Source organism: Pleurodeles waltl, chromosome 6 (genome assembly GCF_031143425.1).
Source record: "Pleurodeles waltl isolate 20211129_DDA chromosome 6, aPleWal1.hap1.20221129, whole genome shotgun sequence".
In the NCBI taxonomy this organism is placed as follows: Eukaryota; Metazoa; Chordata; class Amphibia; order Caudata; family Salamandridae; genus Pleurodeles; species Pleurodeles waltl.
Window position 1 is genome coordinate 1,357,024,837 of NC_090445.1, and position 24,570 is coordinate 1,357,049,406.

Genomic DNA, 24,570 nt, shown 5'->3' on the forward strand with positions numbered 1-24,570 from the left:
CTTTTACTGTCGCTGAAATACCATCTGCTGAGTGGTTAATACACAGGGTCATTAATCTGCCTATTTCAACACTTCAGTTCACGTCCTGCTTAAAACACATTCCAGTGGGCAGATATGAAAGGCTAGGAGATAGTTACATCCATGAGATGTGGGAGCTACCCTTCTTGTACAAATATCTCAGTGGCATGAAAGAGGTCTTTCTTAGCGGTAGTGAATGTGAGACTTCTGTCAGCCATTCAATGATTTGTAAACAGCTGTCCTTGCACAGGGCGTGTAAAGCTTCTGCAGTGAACTTGGCTTGTTATCTGAAGGGAGTCCCAGTCCCATTGATTAGACCTGCATTCCAGGTGCTCTCGAATGGCAGTTATGTCCTCCTCAATAGTGAGAGCTGTTGTGGGATATGAGCCGGAATAGTTTGTGTTGTTTCTGTCTCTAAGATTGTTACATGATGCAGGAAGTACTTTTTCCTCCTACACGACAGAGAGAAGTAGCTGAGATTTGGCCCATTAGCACTACTTCAAATGTGAATTTTGACAAGTTGAGCAGACTCAAGGCTTTATTGTTTCAAAAACATGTGACGCTCACATCTGCACGCGAGACCTATGCGCATCAGGTTGCGAGGTCATCAGCAAAGATACAGCCCCTTTAAGTGCTAACTTTCTGAGACACCATGGTGAGCTCGTGGGATGAATATTTAATGCTTCCACTACTACTGGAATCGCAAATATCCTTAAGGCTATTGGTTCTGGTTTTGTTCACATGGTCTCCTCTATATTTGGCTAAATACCTTCAGCCATCCACTCAATATTCTACAGCCTCTGGTGCTCATTTGAATATGCACTGAAAGTTTGTCCTTCTAATCAGTGCTTGCTTTCATTGGACGCTGAACTGTTGATGTTCTCACTGAGAGCTCATTACCAGACATGCATGTTGAGGGTACGTTTGCTACGGGACGCTTTTTATGAGTTGCCCTTTGTGGATAATGCAGCTCTACACTCACTGTTGGGCACACCACAGAATGCTGTTGCCTTGGCTGGAGCTCAGGCTTCAGAACATGAATGCTCCTCGGTTTTCCTTGGCGATTGACTTCCTAATTTACCACCTGCGGCAGTGGAAGATTTATGTCTTCAATTATCCAGGATTTAATTGGCAACTTTCAAAATGCCTCTGACTTTTGAAAGTCAGCTTTTTCTTGATGTCACACTTAATATTTTAAATTGTCCTTTTAATACATGCTCAAATGTCATTATTGACATTCCCATATATATGCCTTAGGTTGAATTTTAGTACCTTTTATACATAATTAGGCTTTGAACCACCTTTGAACCAGCAAGGGGAGGGTGTTGTGTGGCCACTTTAGCTATAGTTTCATACACAATATTTTAGCATACTAGGCCTGTTGCTGTGCACATTAACCTAGATATATTTTATTCAGCTTCATTTTTATTATTTTAACAATAGCCACATTTGGGGTCTTGTTTTATTTTCTCTATCTAGCTGTTCTCACCTAGGTCAGCACTATGTTATTAAACAAGAAATTTCTTTCACTCTGTGCTTTTTTCAAGGTTGTAGTAAGATAGGTTGCCAGCAAAAGTGGTACGCTTTTGTCTCCAATGTTCACAGAAACATACACATTCTTACGTGGGGATCCTTTCTTTCTCAGCTATTATAAAAACACTACTTAGAGCGAGATTCCAGCCAGATGACCACAACTATATGCTGATTGCTGAGTGCTTTGCTGTAGCTTTGCTGCAGCTGCTAATGTAGACTACAGGCCTCCTGCTCAAGTATGAGGGATGATGTCTGCCTGGAGGGCAGAATTAGAGTTTAACATGCTTTTCTCTTACATAGTCTAGGTAGGAACTATTCTTGAAAACTGTAGTGACAACATGGTAGCATTATTTTTCTGTTTTACTCTCCTTGTTGCAATTTTAATCCTGTCATGCTTCATTGTCCTAGTTAATGCAATACATGCTTTATTATCTAATATGCAGTTGCTTCAATAAAACCTTATTGAACTACACTCTGCCTCTGATTGTCCTTTCATACGTGAGACTAATGTAACTGAGAGAAACGGATGAGATCTGAGTGACCACGATTTCCCTGAGGAGTCATTTGTGTCATGCGCACGGTTGCCCAATCATCCCTGCTCTTGGGTGAAGATGAGGCACTGCTAGTTATTCAGAATAAAACCCAGATTAGGCTGACATGTGTCACCTGGTGTGGCATCAGACTCAGTCCCCCACAATACAAGTGATTCTACCACCTGAATAATCTCATAAGAATAATGAGAACCTATGCAATACTGCCAATGTCCAGCGCCACACCTTTAGCTCTCCACCGACAGGTGGATGGGCTACTAAATGTTTTTTGGGGGGTTCAGGGTGCATTCTGCTTTTTCTGGGTGGGGGTCTACCAAATCTTGTGGGAGATATCCTCCATCCACTCTCTCTTCTTTTAGTACAGGGGGTCACAACCTTCTGCTGAACAGTGGCCTGTCGTGCAGGACTCCTTGGGGGTTAGATGAAGTCTTCCCAGTGCCAACTTTGGAGTTCTCCCTTACTGATAGAAGCCCCTTGTCTCACTGGATTTTTTTTTCTAAAAGCTGCCTCCCTTTCCTATCTTTCTTTCTCTTGCCCTTCCTCTGAGGCCTACCTTTTTTTAACCATAGGAGCAGCACCTCCAGAAATCTTGGGGGGTATTGCACTGGGAAGTTACATCTCTTGTCCCCAGACGAACCTGTGGGTGGTCACTTCCAAGGAAACAGTCTAGGGAAGGTCTGGACTGGCTACCACTCTATGCTAAGCTAAGGGAACCCACCCTCTATCTCTAAAGTTACTAAAGCCACAGGCTTAACAGTAACCTCACCTGGGACATCCCTTACTCTTTTAGTCCCTCTTGGTAAATACCATTCTGGAGACACTAGCCTAACTGGCACAGGTATCTCTTGGGGAATCACAAACTCATCCTCTGGGCCATTTTCCCAGTTAGAATAAACTAGCATATCCTCATTTGAGGAGGAATCATCTAAGGCTACACAGACAACAGCACTGGTTACCTTTCTCTTGGGGCAAGCTACATACCATCTGTAGTGCCATACTTGCTGACAATCAAAGCAAGGTCTACTATCTAGGAACTTTTCAAGCCCTGGGTCCCTGGTACTCTTCTCACTATAGTTGGGGTGGGATTTACTCTCCTCTTTTTAGGTTTACAGGACTCTGAGGAATTTCGTTTGGTGGGTTTACCACCTCCCTCCTTTCCCTTCTTTGGGCCTAACCCCCTCATTCCTAGGATTGCCCCCTTGGTTTTCTTGTTTACTCTGGTCCTTGCCCAGTCACCAGCCTTCTTACCTAACTCCCTAGTTTCCCTTCTCTGAGTAACAATTTGTTAAGATGTGTTCTTCAACCACTACGTGTACATGTTCTCACTGGTATCAACTTCATTTCCCTTTAACAAGCCATCCAGTCACTTCACAAATGCATCTACAAAGTCCACCCATACCTGTGTTGACCCCTTTGGTGTGTTCCTAAACTTAAGCCTTCTTCTGGGGTGAGATCGAGTAGTGCAATGAGTCCACCTCTCATGTAGGGGTAAGGATCTGCCCCCTCATTGTCTAGTGTAAGCAACCAATCTCTCCCTACTGTTGGCAACAATTACCACAGTACGACCCCCCCCACCCTCACCCTTCTCATCCGGAGATCTCTCATAGGATGCCAGCCACTTCTCAATTTCATCCCTTCTACATACTGTTGAACTATGCCTTTGAGCAACCTGGAATCATAGGCACCACCTGTATGCACCTCTGACTCTTTGTTGCTGCCACCATCCTCTTTGGGAGTTAACCTCAGCTGAGCCCTTCTCCTCTAAGGACCTGTGTTCTTGCTTAGAGTGCCAATTGTCTCTCCTCAATCTACAAGAGGGCAAGCAGGTCATCCATCTCGTTTGATCTCCCTGTGGGAACGAAGCTCATTTCACCCCCCAATTGTGAATCCCTCCTTGATCTTGCTGTAGGAACTTTACTGTTGTTGTCCTCCTCAATTTCAAAAAGGGTTGATGCCATTATTTTCCTTTCCATTACTGCCAGTAGTGATGTCTCCTATCACTTGGGTCCGAGTTCTCCTGGCTTCTTCCTAAGTTCTCAGGGCTTTTTCCAATTTTGGCAATCACGCCTAGGGTAATTTCTCTTCTCCTGCACACCCCTCTCAAGTCATTGATTTTAAGTGCATGCAGGTTAGCTATGCTAATTGTTCCATTCTCCATCTGAAAGCCTTTGCAAAAAACTTTTTGCAACTTAGGAAAATTGGTTGTCAAATTATTTCGCTGTTGGGAATAACAGTGCCTAGTGCATACAGAACTTTTGGCAAATGTTTTAAACAGTCACTTTGTCTCTACTCCATGTATTCTTTCTGTGGTCACTAACTTAATAGTTGTCTGTTGCAACCAAACACTAATTCTGGATCCCCCTGCTAGGCACCAATGTGATGAGTTGAGGTGTACTATATATTCTGGCTGGGTAGCCCTAACCTGCAGTACACTCACAAATACCATCTTGGGTCCAGTCAGGTAGGTTTATTTAACATTAAGTTCCAATCTTGGTAGCTGTGGCTGCGCGAAGTAAGGCTCAGGAAAGGAACAATTTGTAAAGCGTTCAACAACACAAAACAATGGAACAAGAATGTCACACAACAAGGTTAGCAAAATCGATCAGATTTTTATGGATCTTTAGAGACCCTGATCAGCAAAATCCACCAGAGGGTTCAGGAGATATACATTTTTAAAGGAATAAATAACTTTAGCATCAATCGCAAGTAAGCATTGGTTAACAAAAACTTTGAATTTTTTTTGAAAACTTTGGAAAAGTTATTTTACAACCCCTGACGAAGTTGGACGACCAGTCCAGAAGGACAGAGGTTCAGAGGTCCATAGAGGATACTTTAGACAGTAAGCTAACCACCAGAGTGCTTTTTGAGCAACATACAAACTTTACAGGAAGACCACCATAGACAATAATGGAGTGGTCCTGATGCTGATGGATGCAGGCTCAAAGATGCTTGACGATGCTCTGTATGCTGTGCGTAGCATGGGGGTGAAGTCAGGTTGAGTCTTCAGTCCACAGGTGAGTGGAGGTGACTCTGGCCATGGAGTTCAGGGTCCCACCAAGTCCTCTTTGCAGGGTTCCAATGGCTGTCAGTGCCGACCTTGTACTTTTGAAACACAGCAATCATGATGCAAAACTTTAGTGGAGGCTGGTGTCCCTCTTGGGTGATGAATCTGGTCAAAAAGAGCAGTCAAAAGTCCAGCACCTTTTGGCTATCTCTGAATTGTCCTTGGGGTGCCTGGTGTCTGGTAGCGGCAAGACTTGTGCGGTGTCTACCAGAGGTGCGACTTAGCCTCCTGCAGCTTTAATGTCCCCAGTGATGTACTGGGGACCAGCCATCTGACCCTTGCAGTCTCTGCTTCAGTCTGGGGCCAAGAATCAGGATGTCCCTGAGCTAGGCACTCAGAACAACTCCACTAGACCAAAGTACAGTAGGTGCAGTTGATCTGGCATCCCAGCCTCCCTTTGTGCGCTTCTAATGGGTGCAGAGTTTTCTTCTTCTTGACCTTTTACCACATCCAGAGATTACTGAAGTTTTAGTGCCAGATGTGCCTATTATATCCCAGTAAAGTGCCCCAGGGGACAATGTGGTCACTAGCTAATGGGCTAGTTGGTCCCCTTCTCTCTGGTGACACAGTCCTGGTGATGTGTGGTATCTGCTATCCCAGTGTGCAACATTTTTGCCACAACTAACTTGGCAGAACCCTTCCTTGGCTGCAAGGACCTTGGTAGCCCACATCCAGAGATGCTGCTGCCAAGGGGCTATGTGCCCCTGGAAAACCAGTTTGAGAACTGGTTTTCCCTCCTCTGTCCCTGGCTCAACTCTGTCTGCAGGAAGCAAAAAGCGTCCTACCCGAGAGTGTTGTCACAGCAGCCCTTTAAAGGTGGCTTTACCTTTGAAGCCAATCTTTTGGCTGACAGCCCAGGCAGCCATCCTGTTGGAAGTCACATCTTCCAGTGCAGCAGCAGACTCTGTTACTGGCCTGCGAGTCATTTAAACCTTATCCCCAGGGGGGGCAGAAAGCTGTCTATATGTCAGTGCCTTTGTGAGGCCACTGGACAAGCTAGGCCACTGAGTGGCAACCTAATGAAAGTTGCTTATCTTCAGAAACTGCATTAATGTCAACTTGGCAAACGAGTCACATACAATGCCATGAATATTTGATACATTACATGACCCACTTTGATAGTCCCAGCCAAACGTTACCCAGGTTGGGATGTCACCCAGTAACTCTGTATTAGCCAATGGGGCTACCAACTTTACCCACAGCAAAACAGCAATTTGAAAGTGTTGCTGCTAAGACATGTCATGAAACATTTTACTTCAAAATACATCTTCCTGTCATTGAACTCCATGGGCCTTCCTTAGGGGAGAATTATTTATAATGTTAAGGGATAGTGAGGCTGTGCCGTGGGTTTAAATTGCATAGTCAAACTGTCAGTGAAAATACTATCCTTTCAGTCTGCAGTGGCAATCTGGGAGCCAATTTGGGGCTTGTCACACAAAGGGTGGCACTAACAGTGCTGCAGCTCTGAGTTGTCACTCTGCCTTACATGCCTTGTGTAGCAAATACTAGGGCCTTATAAGTAAGTCAGGCCTTGCCTTTGGGTGTATCCAATTCGACATATCCTGTGAATGGGTGTAAGAACAATGGCAGTGCGGTCTGATTAGCAGGCCTCTCTGCATTCTCAGAGTCAAAAAAACAGGCGCAATTAGTACAAATGAGGGCAAAAGTGGGAGGAAACCCACAAAAAGCAAGTTTCATGACACAGTGCTTGTATCAAATTGATGTTGACCAGTTCTGTATTGGAGATAGCAGATTTTTAAGTCCCTTTAAATTCAGCTTGTTCCATGGTTGGTATGTGGTTGAGAGTAGGATGGTTTTAGTTGTAGTAGGTTGTGATTGATTGTCTTGTGTTGGAAGGTAACGACAAAGAGGCCTGATTACTTGACACTAGTAATTCTTTGGAATGGTGCTAGGGTCCTATTAACAAAAATTATTTCTAATGTGCGTCCAGCAAAGTGTGTGAAGTTAGAAATTAGTTACTGTAGGTTATGTGTATCTAAGCCAATGAGGATGGTTCTAGGGTGCAGCATATTAGACTTGTAAAACCATTTATTGAGGTCCCCAAGGATGCATAGGTTTGAGACTATTGTAAGAAGGTTAGAGATTGCGTCTAGCACTATGTCTAGGAATGTTGCTTCACTAGGTGGTGGTCTGCAGGGAAGAGGAAAGTAACATGAAAAAATTAGTGTCAGGTTGCACCTGACAAGGAGGGGCTTACAACCTTCTAATGAAACATCCTCATTTTTGGTGAGATGTGTTGTTTCTTTAAATATGATGGCTAAGCCACCTACTCTTTTGCCTATGCAATTTTGTGTAGTAGTTTTCTATCTTGTTGGAAACACTTCATGAACTATCAGTGCCATATATTCTCTTAGCCATGATTCTGTAATGAAAAGCAGGTCTGGCTGTGTTTCTTTCAGTTTGAATATGTGGTACTTGCTTTTAGAAACTGAATGAGCATTTATCAATAGGAAGTGTAAAGAATCTACTTTTGAGGTGCTCCCAGAGGGCAAGTATTGTCCATTGCAGTTGTGGCTGGTAAGCTATTGGTGGAGTTAACTGTTAGGGGAGAGAGGGAGTGCTGTTGATGAACATGTTGATGAAATATTGCCATTGTTCGTGTGTGAGCAGGACTTTTTTGTTGGTAAAAGGTATGATAGTTGGTTGCAGTAAGTGTTTCGGAGGGTTGTAGGTGAACTTTTAGGAGTAGTCAGAGGGTAGTGAAGAGTATTTGTGCTGCAAAGGCTGGAAGTTTGTGAGATTGCATGACGGAGCTTTGTGTTTTATTGGTAAGTAAGAACAAGTGTATTTGGTTGTGTAGTGGTGCAGAGTATTGGTCTGTGTGTTAGGGGTGTGTGGGTATTGGGATACAAGGGAATATGTCAGTGTGTTCTAGTACTGGGTAGAGTTTGGTGGGTATATGGACGGTGTGTGTTTGCTGTGAGTTTGTGTGAATGGCTGTGTTTGTGGCTCTATTTTGGAGAGTGATTTTAGATAATGAAGGGCAGCATCTCTGGCCCTAAGCCGAAACGGCCCTGAACAGGCCCGAACAGGCAATACCCTTTGTCCTCGCCACCCTTTGCCTTGACGTCTGGGCTGAGACCCCCTGAGACCTAAGGTTAAATGTTAATCATGATTGGGTGACCTTGAAACATGGGAACTTTAGCCATAACAGTAGCCAATCTGAACCCTAGCCCTACAACTCAATTTCAGCCCTAGCCCTATAAGGCAATCAGTACACAAGCACTAGGATAAAAAGAACCTAGCCTTAGGAACCAATCGGAACCTTACCCCTATCATCCAAACAGAACACAAGCCCTAAACCCTAGGTTCAATACAAACCCTAGCCCTAGGAATGGATTTGAACGCTAGCCGTATCATCCAATCAGAGCACAAGCACTAAACTTTAGGCTCAGTACAAACACTAGGGTAAGCAGAACCCGAGCCCTATCAACCAATCAGAACATATAAACCTAAGCCCATACAAACCCCAACTCTAGGAACCAGTCCGAAAAATGGATGGAACAACTGATGCCAGGTGTGAGGAGATGGTGGAAGCCTGCAAAGGTGCATGTGGGCCAATGAATAAAGCAGAAACTGGTGTGAAAAGACGGAGGCAAATTCTCTTGAGCCCTCAATTTCCTTGGATAGAGGCTGGCCAATGCACACTTTGCCATTTTTGTTCAGATGAGGCCCAAATATAAAGCCTCTAAATAATACTTTTCACACACTTTAAAAATGGGTTTTACCAACCAAAATGTGAGTGCTACATATGCTTTCCAAACAGAATATACAGCACAAAACAGATTAAGCAGTCTCTCAAGACACTTAGGATAAGCGTAAGGTTACAATTTATTTTTCCTTTTTTAGATTCTTTTTGGAGAAGTTGGCTTTTAGTAGTACAGTAGTACAGTTTTTGAGAAAACAAGGAAAGAGATGTAGACAGTCATGCGTAAAAAAATACAGTTTTAGAGTTAAAATTGCACAGCACAATATGTGTGCTCTTACCACCTTTCCTTTGGCCTTGCTTACTGGGCTGTTCAGGTCATACAGAAACTGGAGCTATAAAATGGAGATGGCTACCTCAGCGTTCCTTCCAAAAATGTAATGAGCTGTGCCAGGAGTGAGTATGGAGTAGAGGGCTGCTCAGAGGGCTGCGGGACAATCTTTGAAGCGGAAACTGGCATGCAGAGGAGGAGGGAAATGCTCCTGAATCCATAATCCCTTCCGATACAGACAGACCAATACAGACTTTTCAGTTCCTGTTCAAACATGCAGCTAAGGCCTAAATGTTGTAAATCCACTAAATAATGCTTTTCACTTACTAAAAATCATTGCTTTACCAGCCAAAAAGCAAGTGCTAAATATACTTTCCAAACACAATGTAAAGCACAAAATATAGAAAGCAGTCTCTAAGACACTCAGGCTGGGCATAATTACAGTTAACTGTGTTCCCTTATTTCAATTATATTGAGGGAGCTGGCTTCTAGTAGCCTTAGTACAGTTTTAGGGAAAAAAAGGAAAGAAATATCAAACAGCCATGCTTAGAAAAAACAAACGTTTTCAGAGTGAAAATTGCACTGCACAAAGTATGTGCTCTTACCAACTTTCCTTTGTCCTTGTTTTCTGGGCTGTTCAGGTCTCACAGAAGCTGACTCTTCAAAATGAAGGTGGCTACATGGGGGTTCCTTCCACAAGCTTAAGGGGATTGAGGGTGGAGGCTTGCTAGAGGGGCTGTGGGCCAATTAACAAAATAGAAACTGGTGTGCAGAGAGGGATGAAAAGGCTCTTTAGCCAACAATCTCCTTGGGTACAGGCAGGCCAAAACACACTTTGCAGTTCCCGTTCAAACCTACACTTTGAGGAGAAGAAAGATGGCGGCTGGTTGATGTTGCCATAACGCAGCTCTCTGTCCAGCTGTCTGGAGGCATGAACATGCTAACCATAGGGTCACAGGGAAGCCGCCTGGAGAGTTATGCTTGTTGACTCCGTATCCGGGCTCTTGCGAGCTCTGCAGCAAAGCCACTTTGGTTAGAAAGAATATCTATTAGCTTACCATAAAAAACTGCTACTACTCACCTGATAGCATCTAGCAGGGGCAACTACGGCACTTTTTAAGGTCCGCAAACATAGTCAAGATATTGCCGGTGGTGTCATCGCTTGTTTAACTGGATGGATGGGACCTAAGATGGCTGTCGCCGGGCTCTCAAAAAGGGCTGTCTCAAATTCAGCCCAGAATGCTGCTGTTGTAGACTCTGTGGGACTGGGGTGCTTGAGTGAATGAACTTCACCTCCTGGAGTTAAAACAGAGGTACTGGAGAAAAAGGGGAGGGGGGATCTCCCCTTCTGTGTCCAGCAGGTCAATTATGGTTTTGCTACATGGCCCGCAACCTGTTCCACTGTCGAGATGGAGGTACTAGTGGCTGGCTCTAAGAATGGGAATAGCTCAGCTCCAAATCCCTAGGAAGACGTAAAGCATCAGTCAGCTGCTCATTCAAATGGAGTCGACTTGCCACCCAGGAGGACTTACATCTGATCCAATAATAGGGGGATATTAAGGTAGGCCACCCCTCTCGATCAACGGTATTGCAGTCAACAGAGGGCCCTCAGGGTCTCATTGAGAAAGTGGTGCAGGCACATCCTGAGGATGAGTCTGAGGTGGTAAAATCAGCACAATTTTGGGAGAATGTAGGTCCGGTTAACATGGGTGTCAATAAGGACCTCTGGCCTCTCCTCAACTTCGTAAGGCTTATAGGCATGGTAGAAATCCCCATATTAGCAGGAAAAAAGCCTTGTCTTACTTGAATGGAAATGAGCACTTTTTCTCCCCATTGGATGGTACGGAAACATCTGTGGGAGACTCTGAACTGATGCCCGACTCTAGTGATCATGCTCCAAGTGATGTGGATCAGGACATAGTGCTAAGCACCCACAAGACTGTCAAAAAGAATACATGAATGGCAGTCACTGGGCAAGGCTTGAAATGGGACTTCCCTCCAACAGATCAGTTGGTAGAAGACATGCCTGAAGCACCCCCGAGTGAGACTCAACTCTAGCCCTCCAACGCTGGAAGCAATCTATCAATGTACTATTTGTCATAGGGAGCAAACCAGGCTCGACAACCACAGGGCCCAAGTGGCAACCTGCAAACTGAAAGGAGTGGTTCGCAAAACTGGCCAAGTCCTTCAACACTATAGTCGGCCAACCGTCTAACTTGGAAACTAGGATGTCAGCTCTCGCGTCTGATATGGTGGGGGCTCAATGGCAGGTGGATGCCCTTGAAGCCCATCTAATAGATGTTCAGTGGAAAGTAGAAGATCAAGAAAGTTGCCAGAGGCAGAACAATCTCTGGGTTTTAGGGTTGGTGGAAGCTAAACAAGGGTGTGACATTAGACTATTTATCCCGGAGCTGTTCCAAAAAGCCTTCCCTGCGCTGATGGATTGAATTTTACTCAAGAAGTTCAACAAGTCCATGGAGTTCTGTTGCTGTTGAAGCAGGCTAAAATATATACAGAAAAACCTACGGAAATACTGGCTACAATTGAAACTATTTGTTGAGACAGGAAATTTAGGGGAAAGCAAGACCCGATGCCAAGAGAACTGTCTTTTTTTGTAAAACTTGACTTCTGGCACATCACTGTAGAGTGACGGTGGCACCTCCAGCAGCCAATCAAACCATTCCAGGAGGAAGGGGCACAGGCTTTTTTATTGAACTGTGCACATTTGAAGGTGATCTGGAATAACAGCATGTGGGTGTTCACATCCAAAAATAGGGCAAAGGAATATATGGAAAACATTTATTAAAAGTAATTGTGAGCTTGGCAGTTTGGTGGAAATCAGGGGGCTCTGTGGTCAATATATGTATGATGCATAATATATTGGAATGTATATACCCGGTGGATTGAAACTGAATAACCCTAGGTGAATCAAATAATTGGGTGGGTATTGCATACATTGGTACAGGAGGGGATTATCCAGGTTGCGGTATAAACATCAGCAAAGATTGTGCTCACTGTAGGGACAGGGCGGAGAGAGGCTGCTCACATCTTATCAAACTTATGTGTGGACAGTAGCAGTGGGTTGGGAGCGAGGGAGCATCTGCTGTGGGAGGAAGATAAGGAGGAGGGGAGGCTCAGAAGCAAGCTAGGATTAGTGATGAGTACTGGTGTGGGGAGGGAGAGTGGGAGGAGGAGGGGTGTGATCATCAGGGCAGGTGCAGCAGTGGGAAAAAGAACTTCCCAAAAAATGAGCAAGGATAGGAGACAAGACAAAATGATAATTACTGGTCTTAAGATAATTCAGATGTGTTGGCAGTTAGTTTTTGTTGATTTGATGGGAAAAAGTTATCAAAACTTGGGTACTAGCATACTCTTTTGGCTCTACGTCAGGATGAAAGGGTAAATTGTTCCTCTACTCAGTCAATGTAGCTCACCCTAAATGACACACTGAAGCAACATAGAGTGGCAGAGAAACATAGCTTCAGATGTCATCTATTTACAGGAAACACACATCCCATGGGGAAGGAGAGGGTTGATTGCAATAGAGGGATACACACTGGTAGCATGCAATACTTACACTTCTATGATCAGAGGCTTACTATAGTGGCTAAAAAAACATATCATGACAGCTAAACAGAAGTTAGTTGACAAGTGGGAAAGGTGGGGAGCAGTCATGTGTTTAGTTGTGAGCGTCAGTTTTACTATTTGTTCGATCTATGGTTCCAATAAGGACGATCGTGAACTTTTTGAAGATGTGGAGGTTAAATTAGCCACTTGTCCAACCCCGTTGATTGTTTGTGGGGATCTAAACTTACATCTAGATGTTGGATGGAAACAGATGATCAAATGATATGGGAAAAGTCACATGTAGTTAGGATTCCAGAGTCCTTAATGGACAGTCATGGGCTGGTGGATATATGGGATGACAGGAAAAAGCCGGAGCTGGGTTTCACTTACTTCTCATGTCCACATAGGAAGGATGTCTGGATAGATATATTTTTGGCATCTGCTGGTTTAGTGGGTAAAGTAGACATTCAAAAACGTCCAATGTTTTTTTTTTTTTTGGTCATGATCTGTTAATTCTGGAACTACTGGGGATGGGAGGCTCCAGACCTCAAATGAAGTGGACGTTTAACAGAAAACTGCTTCTAAATACCCAATATGTTGAATATATGAGAAAACGGTTAAAGGAGTTTTTTGACCTGAATAGATACAGTACCTCATGGGTGATGCTGTGGGATGGTTTTAAAGTGGGGTTAAGATTTGACATCATCAACTATGTTGCACATCAGAAGAAGCATCAAAAGACAGAAATCAGGGGTCTGAATGGACACTGGAAAATAGTCACTTTGAGGGGATTATATGGGGGCAGGATGTATACAAATCCAACAAGAAATTGCATTAGGAAAAGCTAAGATCAAAGGCACTATACTAAGGTGGTGGTGGAAACATTTAAATCATATAAAAATGAATGCTATAAGTATGATTAGACAATAGGTAGATTCTCAGCTTTGCATGCTAGCCAACAGAAAGTTTATAGAAATACTGACCGCATTAAAAGGAATGGTGGGTCATTTGTCACAGAACCGGCAGATATTGGTAAAACCTTTGAACATTAATTTAGGGATCTATACCCCAAAGATACCCCACAAATTACTTTGCTGGTAGAAAGGAGGCAGTTAGAAGAGGGGGAGTGGCAGCCAAATTCAGAGATAAATAGGGACTAACGGCCAGATGTACGAAGCCATTTTGCATTTATGTACATACGACTCGCTATTTCAGACCATTAAGAAATACAAAATGGGCTTTTCTGATGTACAAAGCCCTTTAAGGAATCACAAATTGCGATTTCTATCCTGTAGAATAGAAATTTGCAATTTCCTGAATGGGAAATCGCAAATAGGGATTGGATTGCCTATTTGCTTATACTATTCAAATGTACAAAGCATTTCCTAAATGCAAATTGGGCATTTAGGAAATACAATTACCATCAACTTCAAGTCAATGGTAACCATGTGCAATTTAAAAAAAGCACCACAATATGATTCTTTAAAGTGCAATAGAGCACCCACATGCCCTTTGGGCATATGTATGCTTTACATGTGCACCACTATTTTTGGGGTGCACTAAGGAGGGTCTTTTATCCATAGCCATCCTTGTTTTTGCATTTCCCAAATAGCATTTCCAAATAGGAATCGCTATTTGGGAAATGCAAAATGGGCCCATTGCCTCAAACGGCAATGGATTTCCTATTTATGATTTCATGATAACAATTCCTTCTTTGTACAAATCACTTTTAAGTAATCGGTATCTTTGTACATAGCATTTTGCATTTTCTAAATAGCGATTTTTATGAAGTTGCTATTTAGGAAATGCAAAAATGCATTTTAGTACATCTGGCTCTTAGAAACAAATGTCACTTCAGAAGAAGTCGAAGGGACTCTGAAGTCTCTGGCTCCAGGGAAAGCTGCAGGCTCTGGTAGAATTCCCCTTGAGTCCTACAAGGTATTGTATTCAGAGTTACCCCTATTTATAATAGATCTGCACTCAGTGGGTCAGCGGAATGGGGTCCTTCCCAATCCTAGCAGGGCACAGATATTGTGCTTTTCTCGAAAAAAGGAAAATTCCAGATACCCCAGGCTCCCATAGGCGATCTCTTTGTTTATCTCTGATTCTAAACTATACACCAAAATCTCTGTGGTCTGCTTGGGGAGGGTCATAGCCCATCTGGTCTCACTGTGGCAACACAGGTTTATACCTGTTGGAGAAATATCAGACTACGTCATACATGCTATCGCTCTGTTTCATATAGCAGAAGTCACAGGTGCTCCGATGTCTTTGATCCTGCTCAGTGCAGAAAAGGCATTCAATTGAGTATCATGGAGTTACCTCTGGTAAGTCTTGGAACTGAAGTTGTTTGGCCCACAGTTAGCAAAAGCAGTTACAGCAATGTATTATATCACCTTTGCCAAACTTCACATTATGGGCGAATAATCTGGGATGATTGCTATTATGAGAGGAACCAGGCAGGTGTGACCCTGCTCTCCAATTCTGTTTGCCCCCTACATTGACTAGTTTTAGGGCAAATTGATAAAAATCAGATCATTCAAGCAGTCTGAATCAGTGAGTTTGACACCAAGGTGTTAGCATACGTGGACGATATCGCAATAATAACATCAGATCCTCATCGCGCACTGTCTGAGGTTAAGAAAACAATTGGGAAATTCGGAAAAAGCTCTTGCTACCTTATCAATAGGGAAAAAAACAGATTCTGTACACAGACTATATGGATTTGATATAGATACCCGCAGGGTGGATGTTACTACAGATCCGGGTTTAAAGATAACACCCTAGGCTGATAGGATATATCAGATTAATTTGGACCCTTCAATAAATAAGATTAGTTCTGATGTGAGACATATTAATGGTTTAACCCTGGTCGGAAGGTGTAATGTTCTTAAAATGTCTGTTTTGCCTACGGTGCTTTATTTGTTCCAAACTAAACCCCTTGAATTGGACTGGCCTCGGTTTAGGGAACTGGACTCCATATGCATAAATTATGTATGGAAATATAAGAAAATTAGGTGGGCCCTTAAATTTCTAACCCTTCCCTAAGAGCGTGGGGATTGCGTGGTACCCAGATTTTTGTTTTATTATTGGGAAGCTCTCCACCAACAGATGGAAGTCTTGTTCTCAGTGGAACAGGGTAGTGGAGCAGGGTGGGGGAGGACACAGGATCGCCCACTCTATATGAGTTAGCATTATGTAGCCAAGCTGGGGGTTGAGCACAATTATTATAAAAAAAAAGTGAGGTTCAAGATCTTGTTTATGGCCTATAGGGTGTGGAATAAGATTCGAAAAATGCTGGGTGTTAAAAAGTATAACTTGTATGTTCCCCTTTCACTGTCTCCGCTATTCCCAACAATATTCTATAATGTGATTGGAAGACAATGGGAGCAATCTGCCTTAAAACAGTAGGGGATTCACTTATGTTCATTCACTGAATTGCAGCAGATTTACGGGTTAGAATACAGGGCTTTTTTAAGTACTTACAGGTGAAAGATTTTTTATTTTTTTATTTTTTTATTATTGTTTTATTCATTTAAACACAAACCAAATAAACATACATTAATACAGTACAGCAGATCTCTCGACGAGAGGATAAGGATATATGAGAACCATTACAAATCGTATAACTACTGTGGTATCCCAAATCGCAGGCTGGTCTCTGCCAGTATCTCTCTCTATAAGCTGATATCAAGAGATCCGTTCCAATAAAGAGCCTCCACACCGGAGGAGCGCAAAAGTCCGCCGCCCCAGAGTGGGACAAGGACAGACACACCCAATGGTATTAATCTGACATCGTCGAGCAGGAAGAACTGCAAAAAATAACAGTTGCAAAAACCTCTAAAAACAGGCAGGTGGAGCACACAGTCACATTGCGCAGGATTATCATACAACAAGGTAACTCGCATAATCCGAGGGGGAATGAAACGCGCAAATGGGAGACATCAGTCACACAGCACCCTAAGTCTGCGTCGCCACAGGTGAGAGATTTGTGAGTAAAATCCAACACAGAGTATTTTCACTGGAAAGAGTACCCCGCTTAGATACTATTTAGCGGGCGGGATGTAATATTGGTCAAATTAAAAAAATTCTAATATATACTTCCCAGTACGACTTAGACCGGCATGAGGCCAGCTGGGAATAGAAACTAGGAGAAGGGGATGTAGACTTTCAGATTTGAGCAGATATGTTTTACAGCTGCGGAAAACTACAGATATTTCAGGGAGGGCTAGAGTTATTTTGGAAGACACTCTTCAGGAAAGAGATCCATATTACTCCTGCCATGATGCTTTTTGTATACGACCATCGTTGCGAGGGAGAGCTGGGCCAGATATAATTTATTGTCATCTCCATGGCTTTAGCTTGGCTTCCATTCACAACAGCATGGAACGGTGCGAAACCCCCACAATGTAGCTGTGGTTTGGGCGTCTACTGGGTATATATAATCTGGAGAGACCACTTTATTATTTTAAGGGGAAACAAGCCAGGAGAGGTGGTAAAATAGTTTGGTCTTCCAAGATCATCTGGCTGTCTAATCACTTGCGGTATGATGATTGGATAGCCTCGGAATAGGCCTGTGCAGTAGTGTGTCATGTTGTATTGTACCCTTGGCTAGATGGTGCGATACTAGGATAAGCTGTCCTAGTGTGTTTGCTGGAATCGCACGATAATTCTCTGAATTTATACCCATTATACAAATAGCTTTCAAGTAAGTTATGAACTGTTTGGAATTGCTTACGATCCAATATAGTTGAACTCTATTCCTTTCTCTCTCTTTTTATATTCATATTTATTATATAATGAATTGTGTTGCAACTTTAACTTATGATGAGAACGGATGCGGACTGTTTGTTTATGATTTATTTTGGGATATAACAATTATAATAAACAAAAACCTACAGGTGGGGCCGAACAGTAAAAGAACTAAATAATGTTTTTCACGAACGATTTTTTTTTTCTACGTTCCAAACACAATTCAAAGCGCAAAACAGATTAAGCAATCTCCAAAACACACAGGCTACGCTTAGGCACGTATTTTTTCCCTTTGTAGTTGTTTTATTTTTTTTAATTTTTATTTTTTATTGAAGGTCATTGAGAAACTTAACGTTATAATCTCTCACCAAACTGACTTCAAACTGATTTTACCCCTCCGATTTTACTTATTGGATGTGTGAAGGAGGTGCCCAAAGCATTAAGGAGGTTGTGGCTATGGAGGGTCTGCTGTCTGCTGGCTTAACTCAGAGTAGTGCTCAGATTGGGTAGTCGTCCACCCCACCCCACAACAATCGACAATTGGATTTTAACTAAAAGGGCATTTGTATTCTGCAGCACTAGGACAGACACATATAGTGAGACTCCTTCTACCGTTTTCACCTCAGGAGTATTTGGACTCTGCTGCAATAATATTTCTCGAACACAGACCCTGTTGATACTGATACTGAAGCTGATATGGGGAATTCAGCCAGCATTGGAGAAAGCGGGGAGCACATTTTACCCTTTGCTAAATTGTCCTGTGTACGACTGCTTCGATGTCTAGGAGGTGATTTATTGAGCATGAGTTTGATTCTTAATACTAGCGTGGTCGCCTATGGGCCATGTTTAACAGATTGCTAAAATACTGGTAATTGGGCCGAAGCACTGACTATGTACTATATACTATTTAGATCGGATTATGAGGTGTTATGCTCATGGACGTCAATTCAATAAAATGCCAGGCGTAGCGGAAGTGACAATACACTCCCTTTGACCTCCCCTTTCACTCACACATATGATAGAGCGTTCCGTCCTAATAAATTACCTGTATTTGGACGCTCTTGGGTCAATGAATCTTTTGACCAAGTGGGGCTCTCTTCACCCGAGATTAGTCAATTTAGTCAAATCAATAATCAATAACGAACATAAGCAATGCCCTGATCAACATAACACTTCACAATTAATCCAGAAAACATTTCGGCGAACCATGACCTTACGGCCATGAATAACCACACCAGTTCATTCAAAGTTAATGAATTTATTTCCCTATATTAACAAAGCTAGCACGATATAAATGTGTCTCAACACCAAATGATATATGTAAATGAACATTAATAGCTATCAATAACGGCGAAAAAGATGCAATCTATGCAGCATTTGAATAACAATGCATTCGATAATAGCAACGCAAACCACTAAAACTATAATCTGTAATGGGCTAATTGCATACATTAGTCAGCATAACAAGGTCTCAAATTGCATCGTGCAACAAATGAATCCTCATCTAACCTCAAATTAGCATCTGCATGTGGGATTTCATGCAAAAAAACAATTTAGCAACATTAATTTGGAAAAACTCCTAACTAGGGCTCATATCAAAAATCAGCAGTTGGTTACCTAAAAAGAAACACAATGCAATTGTACATTTTCCTTTCATATTTACCAAATTCAATCAGCATTCAAGGAAGTCTTCGTCTCACAGGTACCGGTTTCGATCAGCATGGGACGGGGCCAAAGGGGGCAGGGTGGACGGGGCAATTGCCTCACAGCGGCAAGATAAAAGGACAAAACTACTACTTTATGCAAAGGGGCAAATCAAAGTTAAAGTCTCTAGGACGAGAATTACTTAGAGTCTCTTTCTCTCGATTAGAGAAAGCATCAAAGTCTCATTCAAAATGGCGTCGAACATCAATTGGCATCGTAGAAGATGGCAAAATGACGAGGTCGGCAAGATGGGCCATAATGGCTGCAATGGGCAATAATGTCCTCAATGGGTGCAGTGGGTAATGGCCGCTTTCTTCTTGTGCACCAGGTTTTTATAAACAACAGTTCAAATCCAGTAGGGGCTTCCATTGGAGGGTTCATAGGTTGGCTTCAAATTGTCCAATCAAAAACAATAATTCACAAGCTTCTACCTAGGCATACATTATCCTTGGAGTCGGGAACGTAAGTTGCAACATATTTTACCAATTAACTCACTTTCAGAGCTTCCATTGTCTGCACCTGCAGATTGACCTTGGAGCAAAGAAGAAGATGCCAGGCTGGCACGAAACCTTAAAGATAAGCATGTGAACCGATCTCACTGGAAAAGTACAGCTTCAAGCAAGAATACACGTTTTATTAGCACGTTAGAAAAACACGAGCATCTAAACCGTGAGACAAGGCAACTAGGCCGAAGCCTCCACTAAAGTTATGCTAAGTTAAAACATTTCAAACAAGCAAATCATGGCACACGTTTACGGTTATGTCAGATTAGTACATTTCTAATACATCACGTCATTTAAAGCACGCTTATAAATGTTGGCGAACTACTCTGAGGGCACATTTGTCCCCGTACAATCTTTATTAGTTCGGTTAAAGTCACACTTGATTATTGCGGCACTACGTTTATGCGCTAATAAATGTAAAACCTTCGTTTCTGCGTCATCAATCCCTCCTCTGATGACTATTTGTCATCACACAAAACTATTCCCACAAATTTTATTCCATTAAAATTCTGTCAGTTCTCTTTGCCTTTTAGTTCCCCTTGTTCTTGCCTTGTATTCTTCTGCCATTCTTTTCATCATTTTCTCTTCCTTCCTTCTCTTAATTCTTGCCATGATCATTAGTATTCCCCTCTTTATTCCCCAAATCCCAAAGATGTAAATTAGTACTATTAGTATTCCCTGTATTATTTTTAGTAATATTCCATTCCAAATGCCACCAAGCCAATTTCCCAATGAAGCAACTCCCTTTCCAACCTTCTCCCAAACTCCTGGTTCTTTCAATTCCTTCAAGTCTGCACTCTCTTTTGTTAGATTTGCAAGCATTGTTTTAATCTTCACACTGTTGTCTGGTATATACGTGCAACAGTGACGCGCACCAAGCATTTTGCAAACGCCGCCATCCTTTGCTAAAAGAATGTCTAGGACAAGCCTGTTTTGAAGAGTCATAGCTCTTTCTGCTGCAAGTTCAGCATCCATCAGGATTATAGCACCTGAAAACTTTGTCAACATGTTATCCACTATAGTAGACAACTTTCTTATTTTGATGGAATTCAACACAACTCCCAATGAAGGAATCATGGCTCCAAATATATCTCCTACCACAGCAGCTGCGGTCTCTCTTTTCTGCATACGATGAGATCCAGGCGTCTTTGGAATCACTGACAGGTCATCCAGTTGATAAACCTTTGGGAACACTATACCCAAATAACATCTCCCCCACCATCCCTTTGGAAGACGATAATAGGCATTATGCCCACAAATGTAATATACACCAGGTATGACAGGGTCAAGTCCGTTCAGCATGAATGTCCATTTGGCCTTAAAGATAAACGTATGTTTACATTCACTCGCTCCCACGAAAATGTTATCATAATAAGATTCACCACGATATATACAAAATTTCCCTACATGCCAAGCATCTAAAGCTATTTTTCCTTGTGTTTTTATTGCGGCAAAAGCATAATTATCTACTGAAGTCCTCTTACTTAGCTCCTTTTCTAATTTCGCATTCATTTGTGCCCTTCTATCATCTGTGCGATCTAAAAAGCTTATTTCTACTGCAGAGAGCGAGCAGGTAAGGTTTTCCCTATGAGCGTGAGCTGTTTCAAAAGGTTGCATTGGCTCGAAAAATTCCCTCATTATTTTAGCATCCCAATCTTTAGCAATCTGGCTTAGTTGCGTTATTATAGGAACATATGCAAAGGTAACATCATAATTTGAATAAAAATACTGTATGTTAGTTTGACCATAAAATCTAGAAGTTACTAAACTACATGTAATCCCATATGTAAGAGGCATGTGGTGATAAGTCACCCCTTCCGTTACCGATGTCGGTATCTGTGTACACACATAACAATCTTTCGCATCCATAGTCTCAACATATTCTGTTAGTAGGCGATAGAAAACATTATACGAAAGTTCCTTCTTATCATGCAAGTGTCTCTCATCTAATTCTAGTCTTTTCAATGCGGTTAGTTCAGTGACAGTAACAGGAGCAGAAGTAGAAGCATCAATTTTCTCATTCTCACCCTTACCACGCGTTGCAAGCACTATTGCCATTATTATTAGTACACATGCAGTTATCAAGCCTATACACGCATATTTACAATATTTCACTCTACTGTTTTGTGTAGCGTACTTAGTCATGATCTGTATAGAATCAGAGAGCTAGAAGCACCTATAAAGAAACGATTTAGCAATTAGTTACAAAGCTGAACGAGCGCAATGTTCACACAGTTTTCTTCAGGAGCCCAGTCACTTATCGGTTAGCAGCATTTGTCTCAATTCAGCAATAACTCAGTCTTTTACCAGTTAGCAACGTTGTCTCAAATCGGGTTTAAGAGTCAATCAGGTTATCAAAGTCTTATCAAGTTAGCAAATGTCTCATCCGGTTTAGCAATGTCTCAGCTAGTTGTATCACGTTAGATTATAGCAAGCAATGTCATTTATCAGTTTTTCAGTCAATAGTGTCCATAAAACTTTTCTTTTCTATTGGTATCTCTTCTTCTTCGTTCTCGAGGCTAAGAGATACAAATTCGTCGGTCCAATCGTCATTGACTACATATGCCCATTCTGGACCGGAATATCTCCTGTTTGGTATCCTTTTCCTTTTCAATTTTGCATCTCTCTTTGATTCTGCTTCACTGGTACTTTCCTCTTTGGCCAAGTCTTTTTCTTCACTTGATGTTGGTACCACGACAGACACTTCCTTTCTTTTCTCTTTCACTCTTGGCCCTTCACTGTCGTTCAACGTTTCTCTAGTTCTTAGTTTTACTGGTGATATACTTGGTCTTCTCTTTGCACTGTGTCCACTTGATGGACCTGCGATCTCTTCTGAGGAAGTTTGAACAGTTTCGTTCTGTTCTGCCTTGTCCCCTCCTTCTGGAGAGTCAATCAGGTTTTCCTTTTCTTTTTCTGTACCGTCTGCTTCTGGGAAAGCCCTCCTCTGATCAGGCTCTCCTGCTTCTTCACCTTTTTCGAGCCCTTTGTCACCGTTACTTTCTTCAGGCTCTTTGTCACTTTCAGCTGCTTCGTCGCTGTCTGAGGTTTCTCCTTGGTCTTCCCCAAGTGAATCGGTTGTTTCGTCCTCAGAGAATATTTCTCTCTCCTCTATTTCTGCCTGTTCGCTTCTAGTTCTGTTTTGCTCTGTCTCAGCGCTCGGCACTTTGTTATCAGGTACTGGCAGTTTCAGCGCTTCAACTTCCTCATCTGTGGGACACAACACTTTCTTTGTATGACTGGCGTGGATCCAGTTGGGAACTCCCGCACACTTCACAGCGGTAGTGGTCGTCAGGATCACTTGGAAAGGGCCTTTCCAACGGGGTTCCAGACACGACTTCCTCACGTGCTTCTTTATCACGACCCAGTCACCTACTTTCAGTGTGTGTCCTGGACCTTGGATCGGTGGCAAAGTGGTTGCTTCCACCTGGTGAGAGAAAGAGCGAACCACGTCAGCCAGACCTTTGCAGTAGTCTAACACCATATCATCTGTAATATTCAAAAGCGCGTTTGCGGGAACTGCAGGAAGTCTCATGGCCCTGCCCATGAGAATTTCGTGCGGGGACAATCCAGTCTTTCTGTCAGGGGTGTTTCTCATTGACATTAACACCAAAGGCAATGCGTCAGGCCATTTCAAATTTGTCGATGCACATATTTTCGCCATTCTTGATTTCAGTGTACCGTTCATTTGTTCCACCAGTCCTGAGGCTTCAGGGCGATAGCTACAATTCAGTTTTTGCTCAATGTTCAGCGCTGCGCAAAGTAACTTTATCACCTCGTTATTGAAGTGACTTCCTCTATCTGATTCTAAAAAGATCGGGAATCCAAAACGTGGTATCAACTCCCTCAGCAATAGTTTTGCAACTGTAAGGCTGTCATTTCTACGTGTGGGGTATGCTTCAATCCAGTGACTAAAAATGCACACAATCACCAACACATACTTCAGACCTCCATGCACAGGCATCTCAATAAAGTCCATCTGCATTCTGCTGAACGGGCCACCCGCCCTGCCAATGTGGCTCACGTTCACAACCGTTCCCTTTCCTGGGTTCATCTGCTGACAAATGACACAACGATGGCAAACTGCTTCTGCAACTTGACGGAATCTGGGGTTAAACCAATCAGTTTTGAACAATCTTATCATGGAATCTCTACCTAGGTGAGCCTGCCCATGATAGAACCGCGCTAGCTGCAATAAGAGACTATGGTGGTCATTCTGACCCTGGCGGTCTTTGACCGCCAGGGCGGAGGACCGCGGGAGCACCGCCGACAGGCCGGCGGTGCTCCAATGGGGATTCCGACCGCGGCGGTAAAGCCGCGGTCGGACCGGCACCACTGGCGGGGTCCCGCCAGTGTACCGCGGCCCCATTGAATCCTCCGCGGCGGCGCAGCTTGCTGCACCGCCGCGGGGATTCCGACCCCCCCTACCGCCATCCAGATCCCGGCGGTCGGACCGCCGAGATCCGGATGGCGGTAGGGGGGGGTCGCGGGGCCCCTGGGGGCCCCTGCAGTGCCCATGCCACTGGCATGGGCATTGCAGGGGCCCCCGTAAGAGGGCCCCTAAATGTATTTCACTGTCTGCTGCGCAGACAGTGAAATACGCGACGGGTGCAACTGCACCCGTCGCACAGCTTCCACTCCGCCGGCTCGATTCCGAGCCGGCTTCATCGTGGAAGCCTCTTTCCCGCTGGGCTGGCTGGCGGTCTGAAGGCGACCGCCCGCCAGCCCAGCGGGAAAGTCAGAATTACCGCCGCGGTCTTTCGACCGCGGAACGGTAACCTGACGGCGGGACTTTGGCGGTCGGCCTCCGCCGCCCGCCAAGGTCAGAATGAGGGCCTATTTGGTAAAACAAATTTTCCTTCATTTGAAACCCATAACTCATC